Consider the following 18,432-nt stretch of genomic DNA (forward strand, 5'->3'; position numbering starts at 1 on the left):
AAATAGATACAATATCGAGAAATAAGGACGCTTCAGGTGCTGATGTTTCTTCTGATCAAACCTCTAAAACTTAAAACAAGCTATAAACAAACTGAAAATGAAAGATCACCAGATAATCAAAATTGCAACATGGAATGTGAGAACAATGAACAGATGCAGAAAATTAGAAAATCTCAAACAAGAAATGAACAAAGGAAAAATTGATATCATAGGGCTCTGTGAAGTTAGGTGGGAAGGAATAGGTGATTTTTATAGTGACGAAGTAAGAGTAATTTACACAGGTGTAGATAAAAAGGAAAAAGGAGCTGCACTTGTTTTTAATCAAAGAACATTATTAGCATAAAATGTCTGAATGACAGGATTATGTTGGTAAATTTGAAAGCTGAACCGGTGGACATAACAAATAATGCAGGTATATATGCCAACAAGTGACCATTCAGATGAGGAAATAGAGGAAATGTATGAACAACTACAAGAACTAATTAAGGAAGAAAAAAGCAAAGACTATATGATATGGGAGACTGGAATGGAGTTGTAGGAGAAGAAGAGGATGAGAGTATAGTAGGAAGATACGGACTAGGTAGCAGAAATGAGAGAGGGAAAAGGTTAGTGGAATTCTGTAAAGAAAATAAGCTAATAATTACGAATACTTGGTTTAAAAAATCGAAGAGAAGACTATACACATGGAAAAAACCAGGAGATACGGAAAGGTATCAAATTGATTACATTATTATTCTTACATGACACCTCCAGGGAGTCCAAAGGCTCATCGAGGGAGGGGCACCTACTCTACAATTCTGTCTCCACCAATTACTATGAACCGCAACTACCATCATCATCATCTACACTAACGGCATCTACCACCCACATCACCACCACTAATATTTTCAAAGACAACCACAAACATCCATGCCCATAGTGGGATTCGAACCCACAGCCTTTTGGGTGGAAAGCGGATATGCTAACCACTCAGCCAACCAGGCTGGCGTTATAGTAAAGCAAAAATACAAGAATAGTGTAAAAAATGCATGCACGTATCCTGGAGCTGATATTTACTCTGACCACAACCTACTATTCATAGAAATAAATGTGAAACTAAAGAAGATAAAAGAAGCTATGAAAAGGAAAAAATGGAACTCAGAGAAATTAAAAAATACCAAGGAATTTGGAAATAGATCAGAGAAAGAATTAGAGGAAACAAGTTTTGCCAAAACTGAAGATCCAGAAAAGGAATGGGAACAAGTTATAGAGAAAATAAAGAAGATTGCAGAAGAAGAAATTGGATATGTAAGAGCTAAAAGAATAAAAAAAACCTTGGATAACTAATGAGATGATTTCTCTAATGGAAGAAAGAAGAAAATGGAAAAATAAAGACAACCCAGAAGGGAAAATACAATATAGAACCCTGAATGACAAATTGAGAAGGGAAGCAGAAAGAAGTAGAGAAGATTGACTTAAAAAACAATGTGAAGAAATGGAAAATTATGAAAGAGTGGGAAAATATGATCTTTTGTACGAAAAAGCAAGAAGCATAAAAAATAAGAATGGAAAAATCATAACTGAAGAACATAAAATCCTAATGAGATGGAAAGAATACATTGAAGATCTGTATGACAAGGAAAATAGACCAAATGAGCTGCCATTAGAAGATATAAACTAGGCCCAGAGATTTTAAAGACAGAAGTAGAAATGGCCATTAAAGAACTAAAATGTGGAAAGGCAGAAGGAATAGATGAAATACCTGCAGAATTCCTGAAACAACTTCAGAAGAAAGGGACTGAAGAAATAACCAAAATAATAATCCTTTCTTTTAGTGTTACATGGTGATCAAGTTCATTTTTGAAATTATGAATTCTACAACGTGTTAAAATAACTCTTTTTATTATCCCGACGTTTCGATCTTCATATCAAGATCTGGAGCATACACAAATATACAAGACAAGCTGCATTACATTACAAACCGTAAGCTAAAAAAACAATTAATTGATCACATGTCATTCTACTGGCATGGCATGATATAGTGGGAAAAATAAAAAATAAAAAATAAAATAAAATGCCATCAAGCTAGATTTAATTTATGATTACATGAATAAACATTCTTTCTTACAGATAGTTTTCCTTCCAGTGATGTCCCATTTTTTATTATTACAATTGTTATTTTTGATTAAATGATAAGCATTTTTATGTAATGTTTTTGTGTCACGTTTTTTGTCCGGCCTCTTACTATAATATGTCTTTAATAATAATTAATAATAATAATTTGGTGTGGGTAGTGTAATTATTTTTATATAAAAAATTTGAGGAAAATAATAAATTTTTTGTTTAAATAGAAAAATATTAAACGTTGCACTATTTTTATAGATATATAAGACAAAGCTAATATTGAACAAAAATGGCTGTTTTCAAGACTTAGCAAATAGTGCAACATGAGGGCAATTCGGAAGTAGTGCAAGAAGGGGCACCTCGCGGCAAAGGTGGAGCAAGTTCTGAGCATCTGATCCAAAAGTAACCAGCTTAACAGCCTGGAACTGGGGGGTTGGGTGCCGTAGGCACGCGGGGGGGAGGGGTGAACCCCCCCTTTTGAGTTTTCAAACTTTGAGTCATCAGAATTCAAGGAAAACCGGCCTACCAGTCCGGAACTTGAGGGTTTGGGTGCTGTAGGCACTGGGGGGGGGGGGGGGAACCCTTTCGAGTCTTCAAAATTCAAGAACTGGCCTACCAGTCCGGAACTCAGGGGTCGGGCACCACAGTCACCAGGAACCCCCCCCTTTCAAGTCTTCAAAATTCGAGTCATCAGAATTCAAGGAGAACCGGCCTACCAGTCCGGAACTTGAGGGGTTGGGTGCTGTAGGTGCGCAGCCCTCCTAGTATTATTTATAAATTACAACAAGAATAAACATTCTTTCTTATAGATTTTTTTTCCTTAACAGTGATGTCCTATTTTTTAGAATTACAATTGTTATTTTTAATTTAGGATCCTGGATTTTCTACAGTCCTGTTTATAGTTGTTCCGGGATTTTTAGACCATCATTATTGTTCAGATTGGGGTGATTGATAATGATCTCACAAGCTTCCTTAAATTTGCGTTCATACCATGTTTTGGTGTGATGTAGACAACAAACGTTGGGATAATAAAAAGAGTTATTTTAACATGGTTGTAGAATCCATAATTTCAAAAATGAACCAAAATAATAAATTTAATTTATAACAAAGGAGAATACCAAAAGATTTTATGACCTTAATATTTATACCTATACCAAAGAAAAGTAATGCAGTGAACTGCAAGGATTTTAGAACAATAAGCCTCATTTCCCATACATCAAAAATACTTATGAGAATTCTAACACGGAGAAATGCATCTAAGGTGGAAGAATTTCTTGGAGAAGATCAGTCTGGTTTCAGGGTAGGGGAACAAGAGATGTGATTGGACTGTTAAGAATAATAAGTGAAAAAAAAGTCTGGAAGTGACTAAAGAAGTTAATATCTGTTATATAGATTTTGAAAAAGCTTTTTACTTTGTAAAATGGGTTAAGATTGGTGGAAGTAATGAAAAAGATTGGTACAGATTGGAAAGACAGAAGACTAATTATTTCACTATATATGGGACAAACTGCCATGGTGAGAGACATATATGGTACAACAGAACCAGGTAACATTGGACAAGGAGTAAGACAAGGCTGTTCTTTGTCACCAATTATGTTTAACACATATTCCGAAGCAATGCTAAAAGAAGCACTGGAGAATTCAGAAGAAGGAATAAAGATTGGAGGTAGACAGATATTTGCAATACGATATACAGATGACAAGGCATTATTATCAAATACTGAAACAGGACTACAACATCTGTTGAACAGATTACTGAAGACCTGTATCAATTATGGAATGAAAATTAACAAAAGAAAAACAAAAGTAATGAAAGTAGCAAGGAAAGAGGCAAATATGAATATCAGAATAAATGGGGAAAATTTGAATCATGTAAAGACATTTAAATATCTAGGAAGTGCGATTAACAGTGATGGAAGATATAATAAAAGTGACATAAAAGCAAGAATAGCAATGGGAAGAGATGCCTTTAATAGAAAATGAAATTTATGCAGAAACAAAATGGACAGAAACCTAAAGAAAAGACTAATAAAATGTTATGTATGGAGTGCTGCCCTGTATGCAGCTGAAACTTGGACATTGAAGAAAGAAGAATTAAGATTTTGGAAAGCTTTGAGATGTGGATTTGGAGAAGGATTGAAAAAATCAAATGGACAGATAAAATAACTAATGAAGAGGTCTTAAAAGGAGTAGAAGAAGAAATAAGTCTGTTAAAGAGGATAAAAAGAAGAAAGGGAAACCAGATCGGACATATTCTGAGAGGAAATGGAATCATCAGAGATGACAACGAAAGAAAAACAGACGGAAAAAAGACCGAGAGGAAGAGTAAGGAAAACGATGCTAGATGACATGCTGAATGGAGACAGGTACACAACCTTGAAAGAGAAGGCTCAGAACAAAAGAGAGTGGAAGGAAAGTTTTTGCTACTAAAGGAACCTGCTCATTTGCAGAATACTTAAGAAGATACATATATTCCCCCCCTCCCAGAAGTTAAATTTATGAAATAATTTATTATTATTATTATTCAGGCCTCCATGGAGTCAAGAGACTCATCGTGGGAGGACCTTCCTAGGAAACACAGTCTATCTATCATACCACTCCTTGAACTCACTGACAGCTTGCGCTCACCATTCTATCAGGCAATGCATTCTACAGTTCAACCACCCTCCACAAAAAGAAACCACTCCTCACCCTCTTGCTCGCAGCTTCCTTTTGTAACTTCCAGGGATGGTCCCTTGTTATTGCTCCTTCCCGCTGTTCCACCAAGTGAAAGAACTCCCCAGTATCAACCCTGTAACTACCTCTCAATAGTTTAAAAGTCTCGATCACATCACCTCTCCTTCCTCTATCCACCAAACTCTGCAGTTCACATTCCCTCAGCGGATCCTCATAACTAATATTGTACAGTCCTGAAACCATCTTTGTTATCCGTCTGTCTACTCCCACAGTTAATTTATCCCTTTCAATTCCTGGGGACCAAATTTGAGAACAATAGTCCAAGTGTGGTCTGATCAGAATCTTATACAATGGAATGATAACTCTTATCTCTGCAGGTCAGAGTCCTTCTCAGTATTGCACAATCCTCTAGGTTACCTTCATCACCTTTGCAATATGCTCCCTGAATTTCAGTTTCTATCAATCACCACTCCCAGGTATCGTCTTCCCTACTTCCTCCAGTACAGCTCCTTCAATTGAGTATGCAACCTCCCATCGATGTATCCCAAACTTCAAGACTTTACATTTTGCTGCATTAAACCAACATCCCATTCATTTGCCAATCTGTCCAGTTTATTCAAATTGTCTTAAAGGGCTGCCACATCTGCACTATTAATAATAATCCTGCCCAGCTTCATATCATCTGCAAACAACTGAATATCCACTTGCAATCCATTGACAATGTCATGGATATAAAGATTAAACAATACAGGTCCCAGTACTGAGCCCTGTGGAACCCCACTTGTAACCTTCTGCCTCTTGGATATTGTCCCACCACACACAACTCTCTGATACCTATCAGACAGCCAATCCTGAATCCATTTGATTAACCTGACATTTAAACCCATGTGCTGCAACTTAAGTATCGGCTTATCACGTGGTACCCTATCAAATGCCTTTGCAAAATCCAAAAAAATGGCAGTATGTGCCTTTCTCTCATCAACTGCTCTTGTCACTTTATTATAAAAGGCAATCATATTACTAAAGCTAAAGAACCCCTTAACAAATCCACTATCTTACCTTCCTTCAATTTCCAGGGTACCTTTCCCATAGTCAGACTTTCATTGAAAAGCCAGGTCAATGGAGCTGTCAGTTCTTCAGCACATTCTCTCAAAACCCGTGGTGAAATACCATCTGGTCCCCCAGCTTTACTGACATCCACAGTACTCAGTATTTGGAACACACTCTCCTCTTGCACCTCTAAACCTCGAACCTGCCCTATCCCTCTAGTATTAAAACCTATTTCTCCAGAATGAAATACTCCAATAAAATGTTCACTGAACAACTTCACTATGTCCTCTGCATCAGTCACTTTATTCCCATTTTTATCCCACAATGTCATGTCATTCTTCCACAATCATTTCTCCTCCTACTGGTCACATAGCTAAAAAATTCCCTAGGATTTTCTTTGGATCTTAATGCTAATCTCTTCTCATATTCTAGTTTTGCCTTCCTCACCATACTAGTCACTCTCCTGGCCTGAGTCTTATATTCCTCATGCATCTGCTCTCTGCCCCTCTCCTTATATCTCGTTCATAATCTCTTTTTCACCTGCAGTTCCTGTTTAATATTGTTTGTCATCCACTTTACACCAAATTGTATTCTCTTCTTCACTCATGGAATACAGTTTACTATTGCTGCTAAAAAATATTCCTTCACAATTTCCTAAGCACTAATGATATCTCACCCTTCCAATTCCTCCCTCCATGGAACTGTCCCAAGTTGATATCTAAGACTATTATAATCACCCGCCTTAGTTGGCTGAGTAGTTAGCATATCCACCCTCCACAACCTAACATGTAGTCAGTTCAAATTGCATCATGGGCATGGATGCAATAAGTGTCTGTAGGTAACAGAAGAATTTGATGTGAGACCACCACTTGAGTTTTGTATGTCACAGGATAAACCAGTGATTCACAGTGGATGCCTTAAGTGGCTTGAAAAAATTCAATGTTTGGTCTCTAGTGTGGTTTCTAAACTAAGTAAAAATTACATAAAAAACAAAAATATATACAATTAATAATTTTTTTAAGAAAATCGTCAACCCACCCTTAAAAAACAAAAATATATACAATTAATAATTTTTTTAAGAAAATCGTCAACCCACCCATGATACAAATGTACTATAGGTTTACAAAAAAACATTTCATGGGTGGGAACCACATATAAAAAAAAAATCCATGGAAAAAAAAAAAAAACTTTTCTTCTTTCAAAAATAATGCAAAATGTCAATTAATAGTCAGTTTCCAGAAGCCTACAAGCCACACATATCTAGTTAATATCACATAATGCTGGAGAAATGTTATGGAATGATATCGCGAAACACGCGCAGTCGCTTTTGGCATTTCTTGCTGGAATGTGTGGCATAGAGGCCTTGTCAATAAACTGCAATATTATGGTTTACAGCTTCTCTCTGCTTTGAACTGCACCACCAATTTCATCTATCTTGTTTTTATGAGTGATAGTGGATGACTTCCTCTCTTCCTATTTCCCAAATCGATGCTAGAATACTCCATGGCTCTGTATATTCACGCATACTCATCATGATCATCTTCTTTCTAGTGTTAGGTTCAACAGCCTGTTGTGACCATGTATAGAAACCTAATTAATACTACAATAGGGCAGTTAATCCTATCCATAAAGTTTGTCTATCTGTGAATCACTGGTTTATTCTGTGACATACAAAACTCAAGTCTATGGGATATACATGACTTTCTCTCATTAACCTTGAATCCTATCCACAGTTCTGTTGATAACAATATTCCTCTTCTTCTTGGTTTGGCCAATCCCATAATGTTCAAACATTACAAGCTTCAAGATCTTAAAACCAATGAACACAAAAGCAACAAATACATTCTCCTGGAGAACCTGCAGAACAAGTAAAATATTTTAGCTATTTAGGCACAATTTTTATTTAAGATGGCAAATTAATTACAGAAATAGGTAGCAGAATTAGCAAAGCTGGTATGTTGGTGGTAGTAAGGGTTAAATGTACATAGAATAAGACAGAAATTAGACAAAGCATTAAACTATCAATGGATAATGTTGCATAGGCTTCTGTGGAGAGAAAACATACTATAAAGGTGGTGAAAGTTTATTTTTTCACTTGGTTAGAGTATAATAAAATTAGTTTAATCCTTTATCCAAGTGTGAGCAAACAAAGTTTGCGCCTGACATCTTCAGGACTAGGGTAAAGTGATACAACACCAGGGCAACTCGTTGCAAAGGTGGAGAAAGCTACCAACACTCCTAACTCAGTATCTCCTATAATGCAAAACACATCTCCTTGCGGATATGTCTAATGTTATGCATTAAAGGAAGGGCCACTACCCAGACTAGTTTCGACCTTTATTGAGGTCTCTTCAGTGGGAGCCAGGCCCTAGTGGAAATACCAGGCAGAAGCATTAGCAGGTCATCTCTACCTATAGGAGTTGCCAAATGGTGTGCCACCCTTTTTTAATAAATTATAGGAGTGTTGGTAGCTTTCTCCACCTTTGCAACGAGTTGCCCTGGTGTTGTATCACTTTACCCTAGTCCTGAAGATACTTCAGGCGCAAACTTTGTTTGCTCACACTTGGATAAAGGATTAAACTAATTTTATTATACATAAAGGTGGTGTGAAACACAAGAATTTTCACAAAACTAGTAGAGTAGTCAATAAATTAGTATTTCACCAGTACCATAATTATGTACAGGTGTACGAGGCTCTAGCTGGGGGCCCCAGAGCACTCCAGCGCCTCGGGAAAAGTGCAAGTACAGCCCTAATTTCATCCCATCTAGTTCTTTCATGTAGAGTAATAATAAAAAAATAAATTTTAAAAAATCAATGCATAAGATAATATGTATCTTGAAACCAATTGTCTGAGTAATAAAATAGTCAAAGATTAGTGATCACAGACATGAGAAGGTATTAGAAACCAAATCATTAGCATTCAAGAATGTGAGCACAGATCTCACATTCACAAAATGGCAAAGGAAACATTAGTAGAAACTGTTTTTGATGCCAGGATTACAGGAAAAAAGCAAAGAGGAGGACATCTTGAGGAAATAATGAATTTAGTAGTGTAAAGAGCAAAACACCCATACAAAAGTTTAGCTTCTCATCTCCAAGGGAAGTGGAATATGTTTTAATCTGTCAGTCTGTGCATGTATATTCACAGACTCATCATGATCAAACACAGAATATAATATACTTCTAGGTGAATTTTTTATTAACTTTTTTTTATTATCCCTATTCATGCTATGCAAACTTATAGTACATAGTATCTTAGTGGGCTAAGATTTTTTTTTTTATGTAATATGGAAACTGGTTAAAACTGTCCAAATTTATGCACCAGAATTTTCTCTTGAAGGGGAGTAGAATATACAGAAATTTTTGAAATGCAAGAGGAAATAGATGATACAAACAAAAGAAATATCCTGATAATCTTAGATTTTAATACAAAAGTTGGATCATTTTCAGATTCTTATGCAGATTGTATGAGAAAATTGTTACAGGAGAAATGAATAATAGAGGAGAAATGCTACTAAATTAATGTAATTTAAATGACCCCTGTTTATCACCAATACAGTGTTTTACCAAAGGGAAAGCCATAAATTTACTTGTACCTGATGGAGAACTGCACAGATTATACATGAATTAATAAAAGATGGAAAAACTCAATTCAAAATGTAAAAATCTTTAAGAAAATAGATATGTACAAACAATGAATTCCTTACAGACAAAAATAAACATCAAATTTGATAAAAAGAAAATATTCCCCAAAGAAAAATAACAGGCATTAAGACACTTAAAAATTCAGCATACAATATGGAAAACTTATTACACAGAAACTTGGAGAAATAACAGAAAATATAAGAAACTGCTGGAATTGAGGTAAAGAAGAATTGCTGGATACAGCACCAAAGATTCAGCAAGGGTTACTCAAAAAAAAAAAAAATAAATAAATAATTAAAAACACAAGAGACATTTTGGAACTGAAAAAGGAGGAGGAGAGATAAAAAAAAAGTTATCAGTAAAAAATACACCTGAAAACAGAATTACTTATAATTTACTCAAGAAACAAGTAGACAGTAAATGCTAAGAAAGAAAGAAAGATCCAGTGGCTGAATGAAAAAAACCATAAAATGAAAAGATGCATTTGAAAAGAAAAAAAAAAAAATAGAACTCTGTATGAAGCAATCACAAATTGCAAAGAGCTACTTTCCATACTTCATTAGTATGCTTAATGGAACAATGTGACAGGAAACCAGGTATTTTATTTAATTCTTCTATTAGAAGAATTAAATAAAATATAACCATACTTGTTTCTATGAACTGTAATAGTAATTGTTCCTACTTGTACAGCTGTGACCGAGACATGTAATAGTGTACATGTTGTGTGACTTGTTCTTCTCTTCATAATTTAGATGTTTTAGCAAATTATTTTAATTGTTAATTAAATTAAAACTGTTAATTTATACAACTGTTAGTTATACAACTATCCTTGCTTCTCTGAACTGTAATAGTGATTCCTCTACTTGTACAGCTGCGACTGAGACATGTGATAGTAGACATACACATGTTGTGTGACTTGTTCTTCTGTTCATAATTGAAATGATTTAGCCAATTCTTTTGCCTTCTCTCTGAATGAAGCTGATGACATATTGAGCAAAATATATAGGAGAAATAAATTTTTAGTTTTCTCTTACATTTGTAAAGCTACTATTTAAAACATTATACTATGTCTAACATACATGCTTCTATTAAACATCTAGTAACTATATGTCCATACTTCTCCAGTATGACTGATTCTACTATGTTTGAGGCTATCCCAATTATATTTCTCTTTTCACTCTAGTTGCTATACTTGCTGCTATGCTTTTTTTTTTTGACACTCTGGCCACTCTCATTTCCTATGTTCCTCCTTTCACTTATGCACTCACTTTCTGTTATACATTCTTTCACTCTTCCATGCTATAATCACTCTCTTCCTTTTATCCACCTTCCTCCTGTCTTTCCTCAATTTCTTATTGCCCCTAAATTTCATTCATCCTTATTCACACTCGATTAATAATACTCACTTTACTGAAGTATTCTATTCCATTAGCAGCAGTCTAAATGTCTAAAATCACACCTAGTCAAAAGATATCCCTCAATCTTAAACCATTCCAGCTTCCCTTCATATTCACTCCACTCCATTTACAAACTGCACACCATTTGCCCCTTACATATCTAAGCCATCATGCTATTGATCACCTATGCTCTTATTTTCAACCAACAGAACTTTCTGGCTGGATAAGAAGAAAAAAAGAAGGAAGAAACTGTTGATTATAGCAGAAGAATTATACCTGCTAAGGGGAAGTGAAAAATGGATGTACATACGATGGCTTAAATCTCTTTAGTATGAGGGTGAAATTAAGTACAGTAATCACCCAGTTATTAAGCAATTTGCTTGGGAAGCGATTTGTTGATTGGTTAATTGAAAGTATGGTTATGTGGTTATATAGCTGAGATCACTATATTTAATTAATTAGTCAAATCAAGTAAAAAGAGTGTTGACCAAATTGGTGGTGATGGAGGGGTTAACTCAAAATATGAAAGAAGAGAAAGCATATGGTAGCAAAAATGGATTTCTAGAATTTATTATTATTATTATTATTATTACGCGACACCTCCGAGGGGTCCAAAGACTCATCGAGGGAGGGCTCCTGCTCTACGGCTCTGTTTCCACCACTCATTCAACCAACTACACCAACGGCATCTACCGCCCACCACCACCACCAACAGTACTTTCAGAGACAATCACAAACATCCATGCCCACGACAGGATTCAAACCTGCAGCCTTTTGGCTGGAGAGCAGATACTCTAACCACTAGGTCAACCAGGCTAGCCAACCAGTGAATCCATTAACTGTCAGGGAACTCACAACCGATTCTGGCAATCCATTCCACTCACTCACCACTCTCAATGCAAAAATCTGGTCTGCACACCCCCTACTAACCACACTAACTACCTATGATAATATGTGATGAACAAAATATGTAAAGTGTTAGAGTGTTGGATTTTGCAAAAGCCTCACAGTTAGCTGTAAATAAGATATAAACACTGCCACTTGATGAAAGTAATCATGAGGTACTAACATAGAAGGTGTCTAAGTAGGGGAAGGTTTCAGTTAAAAATGGATATGTGGAACTATAAAATGGGTGATTAGGAAACTGCACAGTCAACTTACTTCAACATTACAAGATGACGAGCTGCAAAGAAAGACCATGGGAATTTTCTAAAACACATCTGACAGAGGAAAAATGTACAATCATATACCAAGATCTTGTCAGGTAAAATAAATAAAATTGGAGTAAAATGAAAAAAAAAAACAGCAAAATTAGACAAGCAGGTATTAAAAAGAAGTTAGGGAGTAGATATAAGATACTAGGCAATGACTTGATACATGGGGTAAATACAGTGGTATCTCGCTAATCCGAACTAATAAAAACTGTACTCGTTTGGATTAGCAAAAAGTTCGGACTAGTGAATTTTCCCCCAAAGAGACAACAATAACTAGCGTCTAAGACAAAAATAATGAGATTCTAATGGTACATCAACTTAATTCTGTAAATAAATGAAGTATCTGATAGAAAAAAAGCTACTATACTGTAATGTAAAACTTAAAAAATAATTCAGTACACAAGTTTATTTTAGTAAAAAATTTAGTTTGTATGTACCTGTATTGTTGAGGGTTCCGATTTAATAAAATTGCATAGTTCAGTACATAACTTAATTGGGGTAAAAAAATATCACTTCCTTATACACAACACAAAAAACGTTTCACAAAATAACACAAAAAAGTTTTTTTATTTATTTCTTTGTAAAATAGTCACTGATTTTCTTTAGCTTCTTGGAAGCTAAACTTTTCAAATGCGTCTTCTCGGAGCTGCATTAGCAATAAAATTTTGTGGAATGGCGTATCATTCTGCTTAGCCCATTCTATACGCATATTAAAACTGTCAACTGCCTCTTGATGTTTTACTTTTTTTTTCTTCGAGTTCTTTATCATCATTATCATCTTCTAATTCATTCTGTAGCGTCATATTTATAATTTCAGCATCTGATTTGATTTCAAATTCACTTTTGGGTTCCACCTGTAATCCATTCCGTAATATCTGTTTGTGAAATTTCAACATCTGGATTTATATTTTTAACCAAATTATGCACGTTTTGAATTTCCTCTTTTTGTGTATCACCGTAGTTATACTGTATTGTAATAAGAAATAAATAATAATAGTTAAAATAATAATTATTAAATAAAAATAATAGCACGTAAAATAATACGTAATAAATAAAACTTTTTTTTTCTTTCAAAGCACAGTTCGGATTAATGGAGGGTTTGGACTAAAGAGGTTTGGATCAGCGAGATACCGCTGTAATTATAAATAATAAATTACATGATAACCACAGTAATTAACTTTTATAAAATGAAAGTTAGGAAGGCAATGGGAAACACCTTGCACCATTATCTCCCTAGTAATCAGCTGCAACCCTCTCAAAGAGAGGAAGCCACAGGATCAGATCGGAAATGAAAGTACAGATATTTTGTACTGAAAATAACAGTACATCATCAGTGTATAGAAACAAGCATCTTAAAGGAACCGGATTACAAAGTACATACAGCAGTCAGTGGTTTACCCATTAAAAACTGTAGCCCATGCAAAAAATTAGTATTAATAAATAATATTATTAAAAATATTATTAAACAACTAAGATGCAAGTTAGAAAAGTGCATGATAAAGTATATATATATATACTATATATACGTTCTTCCAATTGCACCTCTGTACCGCAATTGGAAGAACGACGGTACATTGCGCCCTTCGATTGGAATAGGGCTAAGTTCGATTCTCGTCGCGACGGGAGGAATCTTTATCTGGTCGATTTCAATCGAAGGTGAGTTAGCCGATCTCATACGGAGGTAGCAGGGTTTTTTCTCCCGGAAACTCGGGTTTTTCATCCCGCATACATACAAATCGGCCCTTCAGAACACACGCAATTTACAGACAAAAATTACTAGTTGTGGTGGTGTTGGAGGTGGGCGGTAGATGGCGTTGATGGAGATGATTCGTAGTAGAGGTTAGGTGTAGAGACAGTTGTAGGTGTCCTCCCGCGATGAGTCTTCGGACTCCTTGGAGGTATCAGGAATAATAATATAATATTACAAGTGAACTGGCCAGTCAGGCCAATGGCAATCCTGTTTTTTCTACTGTCTGTTTTTCCTACTATCTGGCAAGAGAGAAGAGTGACTCTGGTGGATAACCAAATGACAAATGCAGAGGATGTAGTGGAATTATTTAATAAGCAATTTATTAGTTTATTTCCATACAGTGCAAATGATGCTGTACAATGCACAGAAGGCAAATGCTACTAGAAGTGAATGAAACAAAGGTGTATGAGATGTGCACTGTGGGGTTTAATGATATATCACTGCTTACTTTGAAGAAACGTGCAACAGAATTGACTGTACCTTTGTCATGGTTGTTTAATGAGTCTTGCAATAGAGGTTCCCAAAGGAATGAAGAAAGGCAGGAGTGTTCCTAAGACAAGTATTTATCTTTATGGAGCAGTTTGCATCTCCAGTTGTTGTGGCAAAGATACAGGAGAGATCAGTTATGGCCAGAATACAGAATTTGGTTGACAAGCTTAGGATACTTGCCCTAGCTGGCTGAGTGGTTAGCATATCTGCTATCCAGTCAAAAGGTTGCGAGTTCAATTCCTGACATGGGCATGGATGTTTGTGATTGTCTGTGAAAATACTAGTAGTGGTGGTGGGCGGTAGATGGCGTTGGTGTAGTTCCAGTTCATTGTAGTTGGTGGATTGAGTGGTGGAGACAGAGTTGTAGAGTAGATGCCCTCCCTCGATGAGTCTCTGGACTCCCTGGAGGTGTCACATAATAATAATAATACTCTATGACTGTCAGTACATGTTGATAAAGAATAGGCCAGCCATGCTTTTAACAACTGATTTATCTTTTAATAAAAATGTAATAAATATGCTGGATAAGGGAAACAAGCATATGGTGATCTTTTTAGACTCTATAAAGGTATTTGGCAAACTGGCACTACAAGATGAGTGTAATGGGAATAGATAACAGATTGGTCAGATGGATAAGGGAATGGAAAGAGGGCAAAATAATTCCCTTGCATAAGGGGGGGGGGGTTCTAAGACTGAAGTATTAAATTATAGACCAATCAGTATCTCAGGTGTGATGATAAAAGTACTAGAAAAATTGGTAAAAAGAGAATTCAAGAGTGGGTAGATAAGAATATGATACTGTATGAGAGTTAACATGGCTTTTGTGAAGGGTTGGTCATGCCTTAGTAATTTACTAACTTTTTATAATAGAGTAACAGCTGAGTTGGATCAAGGAAATAGCTATACGATGATTTTGCAAAGGCATTTGACAGAATACCACATGGAAAAGTGTTACACAAATTAGAACAAATGGGGAATGGATAAGAGGGTAGCTGCTGGACAGATATCAAAAAGTAGTATATGGAAGTGCAGAATCGAGGCAAAAATAGGTGACTAGTGGTATACTGCAAGGTTCAGTGCTGGGACCATCGCTGTTGAATTTACACATAAATGATATAAGAAATAACCTGAAAATAAATATTCAGTTGTTTGCTGATGAATAGGTAGAGTTTGCAAAAATAGGTAGAGTAATAGTTAATCAAGGTGATATGGAGAGCTTGCAGGATGATTTAAATAGGCTGTCAGTATGGGCAAAAGATAATGGGTATCAGTTTAATGTCGGGAAATGTAAAGTTATGCATTTTGGGATAAATAGGTTACAAGCCATATATCACATTGATGACCCAGGAAATAGACGAAGCTAGAGATTTAGGGGGAGGTGGTAGTCAGAGTTAAAGTTTAGAGGACATATCACTAAGGTAGCCCATAAAATTACTTGGGTACTGAAGAACACATTAACATGTAGAGATAAGGAAGTAGTTAATTCCTCTTTATAAGGCCTTGATATGCCCACATATGTATTACTGTGCCCAAGTCTGGTCCCCTAAGTTTCTTGGGATGAAGAGGCAGTGGAGAGGATTCAGAGACGAGTGAGTGGCCTGCGGAATGTTCCCTATGAGAACAGATTGAAGGTGTGTGGGTTGCAGAAGTTGGTTGATAGAAGAAAAAATGGGGATATGATAGAAATATTTAAGTTGCTTAAAGGAGAGAAAAGTAATTTCCTGATGGTAGAGGGGGGGATGTAACTAGTGATATCACATTTGGTAGCAATCAAATGCTATCAAAGGTGTTAACAGTGTTATCAAATGTGAGAACACTGTGGTCTCACTGCAGAAAAGAGCCGATTCATGATACTAGCGGGCTATAAGTTTACAACCTTTACTAGGGAATAATGTAAAAAATAAATTCCCATCTGATGGTCTGCTTGCACATTCCAGTTGCTTTTTGTGTTTTTTTCCAATTTATCCAATTATTCTACATTTTAAATATAAGTAATTTATATTTTGATATTAACCAGAAAAGGGGGGGGGGGGAACCTGCAAAATTTTTATGAATTTCATCCAAAAAAAATCTCCTTTATGGATGACTACTTTTCGTAATTTAGGCATATGGTGTTCTCTCTCTCTCGCTTTTTTGAGGCATATTGATCTACCTGTGCTTGTCAGATATTCCAAATGTGACTTTAGGCATCAAGCACTGTTTATACATGGCAGATTAAGTTCTGGAGATTATGATAGCCAACTCATTGTTTCACATTTATCATCTTTTTGCTTTAGAAATCCTCTGTATAGGTTTGAGCTGTGTTTCAAATAATCTTCCTGCAGTATGAAGAATGATCCAATCAACCAAGTTCCAAAAGGCACCTCTGTGTTACAAAATTTATTTAATATTCTTTGTTCATTAATATACCATGAATTTTATAATAATAATTTTAACTAAATCACTCATTCCTACAACAGAGAAACAGCTTTAGAATATACGAGAACCGACACTATACTTCACAGTTGGCAGGACGACTAGTATCATTTCCTTGAGCAAATTGCTGGACAAATACTTTCTGTTTCGAGCATGTACCCATCTGTCCACAGCACATTATTCCAGTCTGAAAATGTTCAATTCTTGTACCCACTGCATCTTCTTTTAATTTTGTTGATGAAGTAATTCAACACTATTAAATTAGCTTCTGTATGCCATCACTTTACTGTGGATATTTGTACTAGATTCTGGCCAGTCCTATTAAATCTGCTACACAGTTTCAGTCACAGTAAAATATCATCTTACTTGTTGACATAATTCTTCAATCACTTGCCTTTTGATGATACTAGAATTTCCTGTGTGCAATTTATTCAAATTACTGTGAGTGGTATTATTAATCACTCTGATCTTTCCTCTTCCAGTATCAACAGAGTTTTATTGTTATAAAACCATGTGAATAGTTTTGTAACAATATATAAAACTATTCACATAGAATCTTTTCAAAATATCATTTATCAGGAAATGAAAAATTCTCCTCTTTTATAATATTCTGATCTTATATATCTGTTTAGAAATGAATCAACAAAAACATAAATCAATAATAACAGTAATCTATAGTTATTATGCCATTATGTTAGCTATTATAAATAAGGTTATGGAATTGTCTTTAACTCAAAAGAATAATAAAGCAATTGTTCTTGATATTCTTAAAGGATTTAAATGGATTTGTCATTAAGCAAGTTTGTAAGCAATAAAATTTATGTAGGATTCAATTTTTATGTATAAGGCATTTCAAATTCAAGTAACTCTATTCAGAGTAGCATGTAGAGAGAAACAGTAGACAAAATATTATTATTATTAGACACCTCCAGGGAGTCCAATTACTTATCGAGGGAGGACACCTGCTCTACAGCTGTGTCTCTACCAACTGACAGCAACTACACCAACGCCATCTACCACCACCACCACTAGTTTTTTAGCAGACAATTACAAACATCAGTGCCCATGGCAGGATTCGAGCCTACAGCCTTTTGGCTGGAGAGCGGATGCGCTACCCACTCGGCCAGACAGGCCAGCAAATACCACCAAACTTGCTGGGTACCCAAATCAGATCATGGAGAAGAGATTTTGAGAATTAAAAAAATTATTCAAAAAATTACCAATAGGATAAATATGCACTTTGAGTGGGAGAAAATTAAATTAATGTGAACCAGATGGTAATGCGACTGAAATGATCCAGAGTCAGTGACAAACAAAGTTATTCAATAATGTTTATTTTGCTCATTTCATAAAATAATGTGATACAAAAAACATATCACATAGAGCTGAAATACTGAAGGAGATATGGATCAATGGAGGTGTTGGCCTTTGTGCAGAACCAACTGCTGAAAAGCCAAGCAATTATCGTGGGAGACTTCAACTATGGTGATACAGATTGGAAGGAGGAAAGGGCACAAGGCAAAATGGAAATGGAATTTATATAGTTACTAAGGGATAATTACCTGAAGCAGCATGTGACGGAAGAGACCAGGGGTTTGAGAGTGTTGGCTCTGGTAATAGCAATAGAAGATCTATCTATAACTGCAGTAGTAACTCTATCTCTGATCAGGGAAAGTGACCATGTGTCTTGTC

General features: G+C 35.5%; 1 protein-coding gene across 2 annotated transcripts in view; it reads right to left on the reverse strand.

Annotated features, from left to right (window-relative positions):
• The window catches only part of ave (sterile alpha motif domain-containing protein aveugle), an 84,072-nt gene that overhangs the window by 59,176 nt on the left and 6,464 nt on the right, over window positions 1–18,432 (reverse strand). The window lies entirely within an intron of this gene.

The sequence above is a fragment of the Typopeltis vanoorti genome, chromosome 12 (genome assembly GCF_054136105.1).
Source record: "Typopeltis vanoorti isolate ZY-2024b chromosome 12, IOZ_Tvanoo_1.0, whole genome shotgun sequence".
NCBI lineage: Eukaryota > Metazoa > Arthropoda > Arachnida > Uropygi > Thelyphonidae > Typopeltis > Typopeltis vanoorti.